Source organism: Rhodnius prolixus, unplaced genomic scaffold (assembly GCF_049639745.1).
Source record: "Rhodnius prolixus isolate KJV_2025 unplaced genomic scaffold, Rpr scaffold_11, whole genome shotgun sequence".
Classification (NCBI taxonomy): Eukaryota; Metazoa; Arthropoda; class Insecta; order Hemiptera; family Reduviidae; genus Rhodnius; species Rhodnius prolixus.
The window spans coordinates 4925628-4939745 of record NW_027411625.1 but is presented as its reverse complement, the minus strand read 5'-3'; the positions used below and the strand labels follow the sequence as shown (position 1 = coordinate 4939745).

Below are 14118 nucleotides of genomic sequence, written 5' to 3'. Positions count from 1 at the left end.
CAAAACACAACCAAAATTCAACATTCAATATCTCGCTCCCCATTCATCAGATCATTATAAAATGTTGAACAATTATAGACTATAATAGTCTCTATATATGAGTAAAATGTAAACTCATACAATGTATTAGTTCAGGAGATAATGGCAGCTAAACTTCTCTAGGTTCAAAGCACAACCAAAATTCAACATTCAATATCTCGCTCCCCATTCATCAGATCATTATAAAATGTTGAACAATTATAGACTATAATAGTCTCTATATATGAGTAAAATGTAAACTCATACAATGTATTAGTTCAGGAGATAATGGCAGCTAAACTTCTCTAGGTCCAAAGCACAACCAAAATTCAACATTCAATATCTCGCTCCCCATTCATCAGATCATTATAAAATGTTGAACAATTATAGACTATAATAGTCTCTATATATGAGTAAAATGTAAACTCATACAATGTATTAGTTCAGGAGATAATGGCAGCTAAACTTCTCTAGGTTCAAAGCACAACCAAAATTCAACATTCAATATCTCGCTCCCCATTCATCAGATCATTATAAAATGTTGAACAATTATAGACTATAATAGTCTCTATATATGAGTAAAATGTAAACTCATACAATGTATTAGTTCAGGAGATAATGGCAGCTAAACTTCTCTAGGTCCAAAGCACAACCAAAATTCAACATTCAATATCTCGCTCCCCATTCATCAGATCATTATAAAATGTTGAACAATTATAGACTATAACAGTCTCTATATATGAGTAAAATGTAAACTCATACAATGTATTGGTTTAGGAGATAATGGCAGCTAAACTTCTCTCGGTTCAAAGCACAACCAAAATTCAACATTCAATATCTCGCTCCCTTCTTAGGATAGTTGTAATATTTATAAAATAATGATCCTTAAACGTTTGCCTTCATATTCTCTATGATTAATCTTTGATGACGTGATCAGTGTAACATGCTTATTTTTGCTAGCAACTCATCTTAGTTATGCAACTTTTTGTTGCATACTGCACTGCAAGAAATATTTCAGAACTTAATCAATTTTTCTTGTGTTTTTTTTTCTGCCCCTGCAATGTGCTCAATATGATAAAATTATGGATTTTTCGCCAAAGCCTTGAGCATGCTGTCTAGTTGGAATGGAGTCAGTCACATGTGACCTAAGGAATATTATCTAAAATTAAATCTAGCGAGCTTCTAAAGACGGTTTTACCTTACATTATCTTTCCATACACGTCTACAAGTTTTTAAATTGGAGTAAGAAATAAATAAATAAAAAGCGCTTTTGGAATGCAGAAGTACAAGAGTACCTTAATGCATCCTGTGGGACTCAAGATAGTTTAACGAGCAGTTTGAGATGATAAATTGGTTGGCAATATAATGTAAAGGTAAGCAAAAACCGACCAATCGCAGCTTTCCCATGGGAGATTCGTCCTGAATACATGATATCCCAATAAGGATTTAATAGAATATTATACAAATCGAGAGTTTAGCTCGAAATTGTTGCATCGATCTTCTGTAGTCATAGAATCCCTAACTACGAGCGTCATTCAATAATTAAGCAGACAAATAGCCGTACCTCAAAAATGGTTTATTGAATCAATTCAATTTTTGTTGTTTATTTTTCCACGTAATCATCACCAACTTCTCCAGGCATCTGTCCCATCATCTTACGAATCTTTTGATCCCCTCAGCTAAGAGAATTCTTTACCATAAGTGATGCTGGAGGCCTTACACTTTTGCGGCTACTTTTTAAACATTTTCCAACCATGCGTAGAAGCTCGCCCCGGTTCATGCAACTACTGCCGTATTGTTTACTCTACCGAAAGAATATTTCTGATGGTTGTAAGCTTTTTTTTTGCCTTTTTTTTTTGCATTGGCTTTCGCCATACAACCAGCATCGTATATACAGGGTGACCAAAGTTATATGCTCCACCCACTTTTTTTTTAACGGCGGGAAATTTCGAAAAAATAAAAAACACGTATTTAATCATTTTTAGTCTAGTTTATTTTCAGTGATTGACCCATTTTTTTAAACCCCTGTATCTCGAGATACAGCATCCAACTTAGTTTTTTCAAATGGAACGTTATATTTTTTGTTGCATATTTTTATAGTATTTGAGCTCCTAAAAACAAAGAAAAAAAAATTTTTTGAAATCGGTTAGGTTTTTCAAAAGTTATGGGTATTTAAAATATGAAAAACAAATTTCAGTTTATTGTCAAAATTGCGTTATTTTGTTTAAAGAATCTGTTCAAACTGGGCACAACCAACGGATAGGCAAGCCAAAACTCTGGACTCCCACGCTTTACTTGTAGCAGCACTTATGGTGGTGAAGTCAAGATCTAGGCAGGCTAGAGTTATTCGACGTTCAGGTTGTTTTTTCTACAAACGTTTGGTGAGGAGTTTTAGGAAATCAACTAATCGGCCCATACTTCTACAGAGAGAACTTAACTGGTGCAAGGTATCTAACTTTTTTTTAAGAGACATTTTGCCAGTTCTGCTTGAAGATGTTCATCTACAACGTCGGCTAAATATGTATTTTGAACAAAATCGTTGCCCGGCACATAATGCGAGAGTGGTTCGAGGTTACCTGGACAGAAATTTCCATGAAAAGTGCTTAGGGACTCATTGTCCCATCCAATGGTCACCTCGATCTCCGAACTTAACCCAAATGGACTATTTTTTGTGGGGATACCTAAAAAAATAAAGTGTAAAGTATTCTTAATCCCGTGGCTTCAGTCAATGATCTGAAACGTCGAATTACTCTAGCCTGCCTAGATCTTGACTTCGCCACCATAAGTGCTGCTACAAGTAAAGCGTGGGAGTTCAGAGTTTTGGCTTGCCTATCCGTTGGTTGTGCCCAGTTTGAACAGATTCTTTAAAAAAAATAACGCAATTTTGACAATAAACTGAAATTTGTTTTTCATATTTTAAATTACCATAACTTTTGAAAAACCTAACCGATTTCAAAAAATTTTTTTTTGTTTTTTTTAGGAGCTCAAATACTATAAAAATATGCAACAAAAAATATGACGTTCCATTTGAAAAACAAAAGTTGGATGCTGTATCTCGAGATACAGGGGTTTAAAAAAATGGGTCAATCACTGAAAATAAACTAGACTAAAAATGATTGAATACGAGTTTTTTATTTTTTAGAAATTTCCCGCCGTTAAAAAAAAAAGTGGGTGGAGCATACGTATAACTTTGGTCACCCTGTATATACAGCCAGCATCGTCTAGGTGCTTATCACTAGAATATCACTCACTCTCCATTCATACTTATAAATACATTCGCTTCACACATCCATCCCTCTACTATATACAACTATTTACATAAACTACAGCTAATGGATGGATCAGTACTCTATATTCCTGCCATCCTTATAGCTTAACCGAAATTAAAATCACGTAATCCTTCTCTAATCATTTTCTTCCATTCATTCTAATTCGGCTATAACTTTTAAATACATTCATATTTCTTTGCTAGCTCTGCTATAGATTTAAACACAGAGATGTTGGTGGAGAATATTATGTCTTCGTAGCGAAATGGTCCATCTAAATACCTATATATGTCGTCAAACATTCGTTTCCTTTCTACCAAATAACGTGGACATATCATTATTACATGTTTGAAATCCTCCTCCTCATCGCAATCTACGCAAAGAGGAGAGGGACCTTTTGTTGATCCTGTGAAGATACTGATCCGCACACCGCGTGGTTCGCTCTCAGCCTGCTTATTGTCGTAACAATCCATTTATTAGTGACAGTTCCCCTTAAACCATGGTTGTCTAGGTAACTGATCTACCATAGTTCTATAGAATCTCCCTTTATTACCATTACTGTAATTTGTCTGCCATTTTTGTAGTGCTGCTTTTGCTTGATATCGGTGTGTGGTAATTTATAATTAGCCATTTCCCAATTATTGTTGTACGCTTTCTGAAGGTAAAAATCGGATTACACAACTTATTGCTCTCAAATGCGCGTAGGGTAAGTAAAAGACACGATTATTGGTTACCTTTTTGGGTGCATTATACGCTTTAATTACCACTAATATAAAAATTTTCTTCGAATCTGTCAAATTTGAGTAATATTTAATTATATTAAACCCTGTCCGGTAGGACAGTTGTATAAGGGTTGATCGTCAAAAACTGCACGAAAAAGTGTAACGTAGAAAAACACCAAACTTTGACAATTTTTTTCTATTTTTTATAGAATTTTTTCTCTTTTCTATCTTCTATAGAGAAGATAAAATTCCCAAATTTTCTTTAAAATATAGGGCAAATCCTCCTTTATAACTGTAATTTTGTTGCAACAGCATAGATTAAATAGATTTTGAGAAATACGTTGCTGAAACTGGGTAAAAAACGGCAATTTCAGAAAATGTTCTTGTTGTCACCTTTTTTGTAAACAACATAGCGCCTAAACGCGCGAACCGATTTTCATGAATGAGGTGTCATTCGATTCGGAATTTCATGTAGATGTGCCATTTATAAAGGTCTTGACACTGTACATCGGATTACCAAGAAGAAAGTGATTAGCTCAGTGGTTATCAAATACAGGATTTCCACGCGGAGATTTCAAGGTTCGAATCCAGCTGCTTATTATTATTTATAGTATAGTAACTACTTACAGCTCAGTGTCCATTAAATGACAGTGCTGTCTGTACAGTACATTGAACAATGAAAAATGCTGCGGGCGCTCAGACCTTAGATGATGACGCGCCATACCATATAGTATGCAGGGCGTACACGAAGGAGTGGTCAAAACCTCTAGAGGTGATTCAGCAGCTGAAATGCAACAAAAAATATTCTATTCACTTTGGCCCGATTCTTAATAGTGTCCAAGATATTTGCATTTTTAACTTTTCCGTCGATATTCGCGATTTTACAATAGGTAGGCACTTACCTATTGTATCTTATTGCTACTGTATATTTTTTACTTCCGTTTTATTAAATAATAATTGTTAAAAACTAAAATGGTTACTTGTCTTTTTGTTCCTTCTCCACAAAATTGACATACGAGTGAATTAATAATTTGATATCAGTGAAAAGTCGGTTACGCATCTTCACAGTTTTCTGCATTTACACCCCTCTGTTCGGGGTAGGGTTTTATTAAAAACCACAAAAAATCCATATGGTCTTGAAGCTCAATAAATGAACAACTTTTCCTGTAATTGGGTGTGACTCCTTGATTCATTAATCATTGAAAAAATACAGCTGAAAATTATAACAGAAATCATCGAGAACGAATTTTTCAGACATTAAAGTCAAAAATTTCATTGTTTATAAGAAACGTTTTGAGGCTCTGGGTTAACCAGATTTATAGGAAATTTAATGCTCTATCGTTTGGAATAAGAAAATTTGTTGTAGGATAAAGAATAGAAAAGTTATGGCCATTTTTATGGTAGAAAACGCGGAATATCGACGGAAATGTTTAAAATGCAAATATCTTGGACACTATTGAGAATTGGGCCCAAATGAATAGAATATTTTTTGTTGCATTTGAGCTGCTGAATCACCTCCCCGAAGTTTCGACCTCTCCTCCGTCTACACCCTGTATATAACCAACATGATACAGTTTAAACAGGCAAACATATCCCAGCTCCTACTCAGAAACTAACCGAAAACGTAAATTTAACTTAAGATATTTTTGGGATTTTTTTTGGGGGGGGGGGGCTTATTTTGTAACGTTTCACTTAACCGCAAATCACCCTTTTTCACGCCTTTTCTGATAACTTTTCTTTTTATCATTTATCTAGTAAAATTCGTTTATTGGCAGTTTTCACGGTTTGTTTGGGGGTAAACTTTCTTGTAAGGTAACATTTCCATGTAATGAACGATTAAAAACTTCGAATTCGAAGGAAATTTGTGAGTAAAAAACCTTAAAAATAGTACTATAACAAATAAAAGTCATGTGAGTTGATTTTATGGAATGGTAGTCGTTGTTTTTTGAAGAAAACTTATACACTTTGCAATTGTGTTTTATGGAGGTCCAAAGAAAGTCGAACAACGGTTCGGTGCAGTTTTTTTTTTTTCTTCTTTTTTATTCTCTGGAGCTGTAAACAATGATTAAGGGTGCCTTCTTTTTTAAAGAAGCTGTCAGCAGGAGTGCTGTGGTCTGTCCACAATCTCTCGCTAACCTAATTTCGTAGTGTAGCACTGCTGATGGGTTCTGTTAATAAAATAAATAAAGGTTTGTAGAGTGAAGACTGGCTAGGTTGGGGACGAAGACTCTGTTCCTCATCCTTACACAAATATATATATATGTATATATAACAAAAAACTGGATCCGAAGTGAATTAAATACGGGGCAAAAATAAGAAAAACTAAGCTGCGTACAAAAAAAAAAGTCAATATCAATTGAGGTTTTTCAATTTTAATGATAATGGATCACCTGCAGGGAAAGGATTAGCTATGCGGTTAGCGTATTTGATTCCCATGCGGAAATCCCGGGTTCGAATCCAGCTGCTGGCCCCTTAGATTTTTCTCTTTCCTAACACTAAACCTGCCGACATTTATGCATAACTATTCCTACCTTGGGCGGTCAAATGACCGGACTTAAAAATTACTTAAATTTCTTATTATACAGGGTATATACGGAGGAGTGGTCGAAAATTCGGGAGCTGATTCTGGGCATCATTTGCGACAAAAAAATCTACATAAACTATAGCCCGTTTCTGCTCCGTTTAATAGATATTTTTAATTTTATGTTTTTACAAGGTATTACTACTTTTTAGGAAACAGTTGTATATATTTCTCAAACTACTAAAACTAAACCAATTTCAATAAGCTCATTATAAAGAAGGTTAAATTTCTTTTTAAATAAGCTAATTTATATACCAAAATACTGAAAACTATTTGTTGAGACCATCTCCGAGATTTTCCACGGTTATATTTCTTCCACGAGCTGTATACATTTCTGCTAATTTCAGAGCGACAAACTCCCCAAGCGGAACTGAAGATTCTCTGCTTTCACGTTTTCCCAAATATGGAAAGCCTTTTATTGTATAGAACGCTAGCCAAGATTTGATACCAAATTTGTCCGGTTTATTTGGCATATGCAGAGTAAATCTGCATCTTGACTTTGTTGGGAACAAATGTCCTTGGAAGAGATATATGCTCCTGGTTGGAACAGTTTTGACTATTCTCTACGAATTTGTTCCAAAATTTAGAAATCAAAGCAAATTTATCGGTTTGTAAGCGATGATTTCTTTGATCCACTCAAATAAACCTCACAACTTCCGTCTATACATTTCTGCTCACAGTGTTTGAGAAGAATGTTCGTCCCTATTTTTTTGTTCCATAGAAAAGGGCAATATCGTACATTTTTTGGCCTCATATGCACCACATGCAAACAATAATCCGATAAATGCATTATCAAATTGAGTTTTCGAGAGAATTCTGTTACAAATAAATAGATAAACAAAATAAAATATTAAAACAAGTAAATAAAATGAAAATATTCAGCCAGTCAAATGACTGGTCGCGGTAGTTAAGAGGGACTACAAATTTTTCTCAAAAATCAAATATTAGGAAAAGAAGTGAATATTAAAACAACAATTGTATACATATTTTAGGAAAAGTCGTGAAGTTTAATGGCGGTATGATGACGCTGTAATTAGAAAATTTACACCAAATTTAAAAAACGGTCAATTGACCAGTCGTGGTAGGTTTAGTGTTAAGAGCTTCTTACAGCTCACTGTCCGGTGATGTTCGTTCTTGTAACGAGAGTACACTGTCCGGAAGCCGGTAGTGCTCTGTAAGAAACTTCCTAGCGCTAAATAACCTCAGATGTTGAAGCGCCTTAAATCATTAAAAATCACCTTCATCCTAAAAATTATTAAATTTTTTAATGCGAATCCATTAAAGAAGCTGAGGATTCAGAAGGATGATTTATAGGGAGGTCCTGCGAGTGTAAGACACACCAGTTTTCTTCCTTTAAACGGAAGAAGTTTTTTTAGTTTTTTTCTCTCTTTGTTTTAAATATTTAAAAATCCTGATTAATTCCCCCATCCTCTTTTCAGCAGCTCGTTATCAAGTTTTCTAACGAGCAAGTTTACTTTCTTAGTCTGAGTTATAATTAAAGGAAGCCGTCTAATTGGACCCGTCTTCCAAACACCTCTCGGAGAAGGGCTCCAGATAATTATCCAAACAAGAGAGCCCATAGTGTCTAGTGATGGACTGGTGTGAGAAATTGCCAGTTAGTTTTAGACTGTCTTATTTACACCAACATCCTTAACAAACCATTGCATCCAACAATCTTCGTAATATCTCACACCAGCATATTACGAGTATAAGCTGAGAATGAATATTTTCCCGTTGTAACCATAGTATACTATGTAAGATTATTGGCCCAGGATGCTGGCAATAAATAATACAGATCTCGGTCTACCACTAATTACAGCCTGTAACAGGATCTCAAGACTGCTCTGAAGCACCGTATCTTTAGAACTCCATTAAAATTAAAAATTCCTGGTACAAATCTTCCTAATGATTATTAAATTAAACGAGTAATGTACATTTTCTTTAAAATAAATAATATATTAATCACTTTACTCTTCTACTCTAATTATTTAATTAAATAAATATTGTATATTAAAATATCAGGCACCACTTTACATTATAAGTGTTATACAGGTAGCAATCAGGTGCCACGGTAGCCGAGCGGTTAGAGGAGAGGCCTGTAAAGCTAATACATTATTGTGGTAGTGGGTTCGATTCCCGGTCTATAGGCCTTATATTTTATTTAATGGTTAATAAAAGAAATTTAAAGTAAAGTATGTTTGCTAGTCGCCACCGTCCACGACATCTAATTGGTAGTTGGGCGTAAAGCCCGCCTGAAAAAATAGGCAACTACTTTACTTTACAGGTACATCTATATAAACAATGATATTAATTTAAAAAAATATATATTGTAAAACAGCTTTTGTTAGGCAAATATACATAGTATATTGTGCTGAAAAATCGATAAAGTGGGGCTTTGTACTTTATGAAACACCAAGGGTACTTCGAAACTAGTACTTTGGATGAAGACTCATTGTATTAATTTATTTTTATTTTTAATTTATCTTTATTATTTATTGGCACGTCAACATCTGAGGTTATTGGCGCCAGGAGCTTTTTCACTTCACAGCCGACAGTATTCTCTTGTTACAGACAAAACTGCCCCATCACCGGACAGTGAGCTGTAAGAAGCTCCTAGGAAGAGTAAAAAATCTAAGGAGCCAGCAGTTGGATTCGAACCCGGGATCTCTGCGTGGAAATCCAATACGCTAAACGCGTAGCTAATCCCTTCCATTCAGCAAATTTATTAACCCTTAAGTTTCGTCTAAAAAGCAAATCCCGGGTACGAATCCAGTTATTAGGTCCTTAGATATTCTTTATTAAGGAGCACACTGGCCGTTGATGAACAGTGTTGTCTGTAACAAGAGAACCTTGTCCGGTCCACCCTTAATTACAATAAAATAATAATAATATAAAAAAATAGAAAAACTATTTGTAAACTAAGGAAAATGTCTTAGGAATGTTTCCTAACCTGATTTTCCAGCTGGATTCCTTTGAAAGTTTCCCATTAATTAGAAATGAAAATTGTAATTTGTTGGCACATTAAGATGCAAGAAGTAAGCACACGCGTTATTAGCAAAGTCTCCTACCATAGAATCTACTTAGTCGGTATTAAAGTGAGAAATATCAGCTTATTTTCTGTAAAGCCTTTTGCTAGCGTGTCTGTTAAGTTCGTGTGAGTTAATTAGGTTTAAATAACGCATGTGCAAGAACTCGGCGTGTGTACCTCAGCACGCGCCCACGCAATACTGGAGCACAATCAAGCGCACGCATCTTATTGACAAACACTGACGAGAAGACCTGCAGACTGCACATCAACACAAAACTGCAACAAGCTGCATACACTCGACTGAAACAGTTATACCCACTAATTAACAGAAAAACACACCGCTCTAAACACTGCTAGCACTGTACTGCTCTACAAGACGCTCCTTAGACCACTTTTAACATCCAGCCTGCCCAGTCTGGTGAGACTACAGCTAGCAATAAACTGTAGCCTGCAGACTGTACATCAACACAAAACTGCAACATGCTGCATACACTCGACTGAAACAGTTATACCCACTAATTAACAGAAAAACATACCGCTCTAAAAACTGCTAGCACTGTCTAAGACGCTCCTTAGACCTCTTTTAACATCCAGCCTGCCCAGTCTGGAGATTACAGCTAGCAACACACATTGACGAAAAGACCTGCAGACTGCACATCAACACAAAACTGCAACAAGCTGCATACACTCGACTGAAACAGTTATACCCACTAATTAACAGAAAAACATACCGCTCTAAAAACTGCTAGCACTGTCTAAGACGCTCCTTAGACCTCTTTTAACATCCAGCCTGCCCAGTCTGGAGATTACAGCTAGCAACACACACTGACGAAATGACCTGCAGACTGCACATCAACACAAAACTGCAACAAGCTGCATACACTCGACTGAAACAGTTATACCCACTAATTAACAGAAACATACCGCTCTAAACACTGCTGGCACTCTACTGCTCCTCAAGACGCTCCTTAGATCTCTGTACATTTTAAGTAACTGGGTACTGGGTACACAATTGTTACTCATTAAAACCATTTACAGACTGTGGCCCCTCTTGAGCCTAATTTTAATTAATTTTTAGCTTCCTGCGTTCAGGAGCTATTTTTTTCAGGGTTCAAACACCCACGTTCGCCAAAATACACAGAAGAATTTTAAGGAGAAATTAATTACTAAAACATTTAATAGACAATGTTCCAGCATTTCTAAAATTACATAACAATTGGTGAAAATGTTTTATACAAATGCTAGAAGAGGCAAACGTTAAGGTTTAAATATATGTCATATTTTAGACAATTGTTTTGATTCAATTTGAAATTTAATTCTGTATGTTGTTTTAGTCAGCATTTTGATGAATATCCTCAATTAAAATTCAACTTTGAAGTTTAAATATGCTGTAGAAATTACAATACAAAAGAAATATTTTCCCAATAAATAAAAATATGTATTGATTTAAAAAATAAAATAAAATTGTTATAATTATTTTTAAAGAGCCCATCGACTTCCACTTGCTAATTCAAAGACATCTTGCTATCTTGTAATTACGAGGGTCGTTTGAAAAGTCCGTGCAAAAATAAAAACTACTTAATTTTTTGGAGTAAACCTTTTTTATTTTTCAACATAGTCTCCTTTTAGGCTTATACACTTCGTCCAACGCTGCTCTAGTTTGTTGATCCCTTCCGAATAATAGGATTTGTCATTTGTCTGAAAAATAGCCATTCGTTTCTGCAATCACCTCCTCGTTTGAATAAAATCTTTTTCCCGCCAGCCATTTCTTCATATTGGAGAACAAATAGTAGTCCGAGGGAGCCAAGTCTGGAGAATAGGGAGGATGTGAAACGAGTTGGAACCCTATTTCCATTAATTTTGCGACCACAACTGCTGAGGTGTGAGCTGGTGCGTTGTCGTGATGGAAAAGGACTTTTTTGTGGGCCAATCGTGGGCGTTTTTCTTGCAGATCGGTTTTCAAACGGTCCAATAACGATGAATAATATGCACCTGTAATAGTTTTACCCTTTTCCAGATAGTCGATGAGGATTATTCCTTGCGAATCCCAAAAGACAGTCGCCATAATCTTTCCAGCCGAAGGAACGGTCTTCGCCTTTTTTGGCGCAGATTCCCCCTTGGTAACCCATTGTTTAGATTGTTCTTTGGTCTCAGGAGTGTAGTGATGTATCCATGTTTCATCCACAGTGACGAAACGACGCTTAAAGTCCTGCGGATTCTTCTGGAACAGTTGCAAACCGTCCTTGCAACACTTCACACGATTTCGTTTTTGGTCAAGCGTGAGCAATCGCGGCACCCATCTTGCGGATAGCTTTGTCATCTCCAAATGTTGATGCAAAATATTATGTACCCGTTCATTCGAGATGCTCACAGCACTAGCAATCTCACGCACCTTCACTCTTCTGTCATCCATCACCATATCATGGATTTTATCAATGATTTCTGGAGTAGTAACCTCAACAGGGCGTCTAGAACGTTCAGCGTCACTTCTGCCCATATGGCCACTCCGAAAATTTTGAAACCACTTATAAACTGTTCTAATCGAAGGTGCAGAGTCACCATAATGTTTATCAAGCTTCTCTTTAGTCTCCTGAGGCGTTTTGCCTTTCATAAAGTAGTGTTTAATCAACACACGAAATTCTTTTTCGTCCATTTTTTGAAAATCACTCGACTTCCTCGATTCAAACGAATGCCAAACACAAAGAAATAGACCGATCTGGCAGAAACTTGGTGTGTGTTCTTCCAAGAGATGTTACTAATTTTGGCTTTGGGGACATGGTAGCAGTAACGTGAACCTTCTAGTTGTTTTCAACACTCTGATAGCCCATTTTGGGCGGCACTTAACGGGGATCATCGACCACGCTTATTTGTAGTCTAAATCAAGAGATTTAGACTACATGACTATGAAGTCTTGTCGTCTTTTTTTTTCTTGACCGGTGTACAGAATATACCTAAACAGTATTCATCCTCGAAAGTAGTGCATTCGGCTTATCCCTTTTCTTTTAAATGATTGCGGTATAAAAACCCATAACTGGGAAATTTTGCTATAAACACTCTGCGATACTACTAGGAAATATTTGCAAAATGAACCGGATATCCGGCAAAGCCGATAGAAAACGGAAGAGGCTTCACTTAAGTACAGTTCCACACCACTGGTAGTGGCTATCCCACTCAGTTAGAGCTTTGCTCGCAGACCAATTTCGTTAGTAAATTCTAAAATTTTAACTATTTTGTGTTTTACTATTTATCACTTCACTTATATCTCCTTAACAAGAACTTACAGTTTTAAAAAGTTAAGTATAAGGGTTGATTAAACGCCAAAAGGTTACACAAATCAGGAAGTACCCATCATTTCATTAATACTTTTAGGTAATTTCACTGCATTCAATTTTCATGAATATTTTTTAAAATTTATTAGATATCACAGACCCTTATGCTGGCTATTTTCATTCATAAGAATCCTTCTGTTGGAATAATAAAGTGTAAATAACTTAAAAAGGCACTTTATTTTATCGCTAATCCAAATTATTATTGTTATTTATCTTTATTATGCCCTTTATTTTGAATAATCATCGTATAAACCCACATTAAAAGAGATAAAAGGAAAGTTAGTGTAGATCTTTTACTGTTCAAATTTGAATTACAAATTTAAAACGAAATTTCAGACTTGAATTCGTCTTACGTGAGCAAAAATAACATAGTTAATAACAAATAACTAATACATGTAATTATAATTCATTCATTTTCAAACGTTAATTTAAATGTAGCCCTTTAATTGGGTACTTGTTGACAAGAAATTTTATTATCAAATAATTAATAAGGAACTTTAGTAAAAACGTGTTTACCCTAAAAATATGCCTACCTTGATCTATTTTATTTTAAATATATGTAAGATATTTAATTGTAATTTCCACCCCCGTCTTTCTGCGCATGCTCGTAGCTTCGAGTGACGAGTGGGTAGGAAAAAAAGGACAGGTTAGGATTGAAAAGAGTGAAGTGAATTATCGGCTTTGAGTGTCGTTTTATAATGCGACCGTTTTATAATGCGTGTTGAATTACAACTAGACTGAGTTTCTCTGAAAAAGAAAAGAGATTTATTTGGCATTAACAACATTCTTAAAACATTAATTTTCAATACATAATTATTTAACTATTCTTCAATACCTGAAAAAGAAAAGAGAAACGACACTCAAAGCCGATAATTCACTTCACTCTTTTCAATCCTAACCTGTCCTTTTTTTCCTACCCACTCGTCACTCGAAGCTACGAGCATGCGCAGAAAGACGGGGGTGGAAATTACAATTAAATATCTTACAGAATGTTGTTAATGCCAATAAATCTCTTTTCTTTTTCAGAGAAACTCAGTCTAGTTGTAATTCAACACGCATTATAAAACGGTCGCATTATATATATATACATAACATTAAGGGTAATCGATGTATAAATTAAATCCTATTGATGTTATAAATATGCAGTTAAATCTGCATAAAAATGGTCATATTA

At 35.3% G+C, this 14118-nt stretch overlaps 1 protein-coding gene and 1 long non-coding RNA gene across 5 annotated transcripts in view; both read right to left on the bottom strand.

Moving 5' to 3' along the window:
• The window catches only part of LOC141459166 (uncharacterized), a 481720-nt gene that overhangs the window by 414626 nt on the left and 52976 nt on the right, over window positions 1-14118 (bottom strand). The gene's annotated exons all lie outside the window — the stretch shown is intronic.
• On the bottom strand, window positions 13485-13921 carry LOC141459567 (uncharacterized). The gene is made up of 2 exons (XR_012461515.1): window positions 13780-13921; window positions 13485-13691 (listed from the first exon to the last, which is right to left on the bottom strand). It is a non-coding gene; the product is annotated as an uncharacterized lncRNA (long non-coding RNA).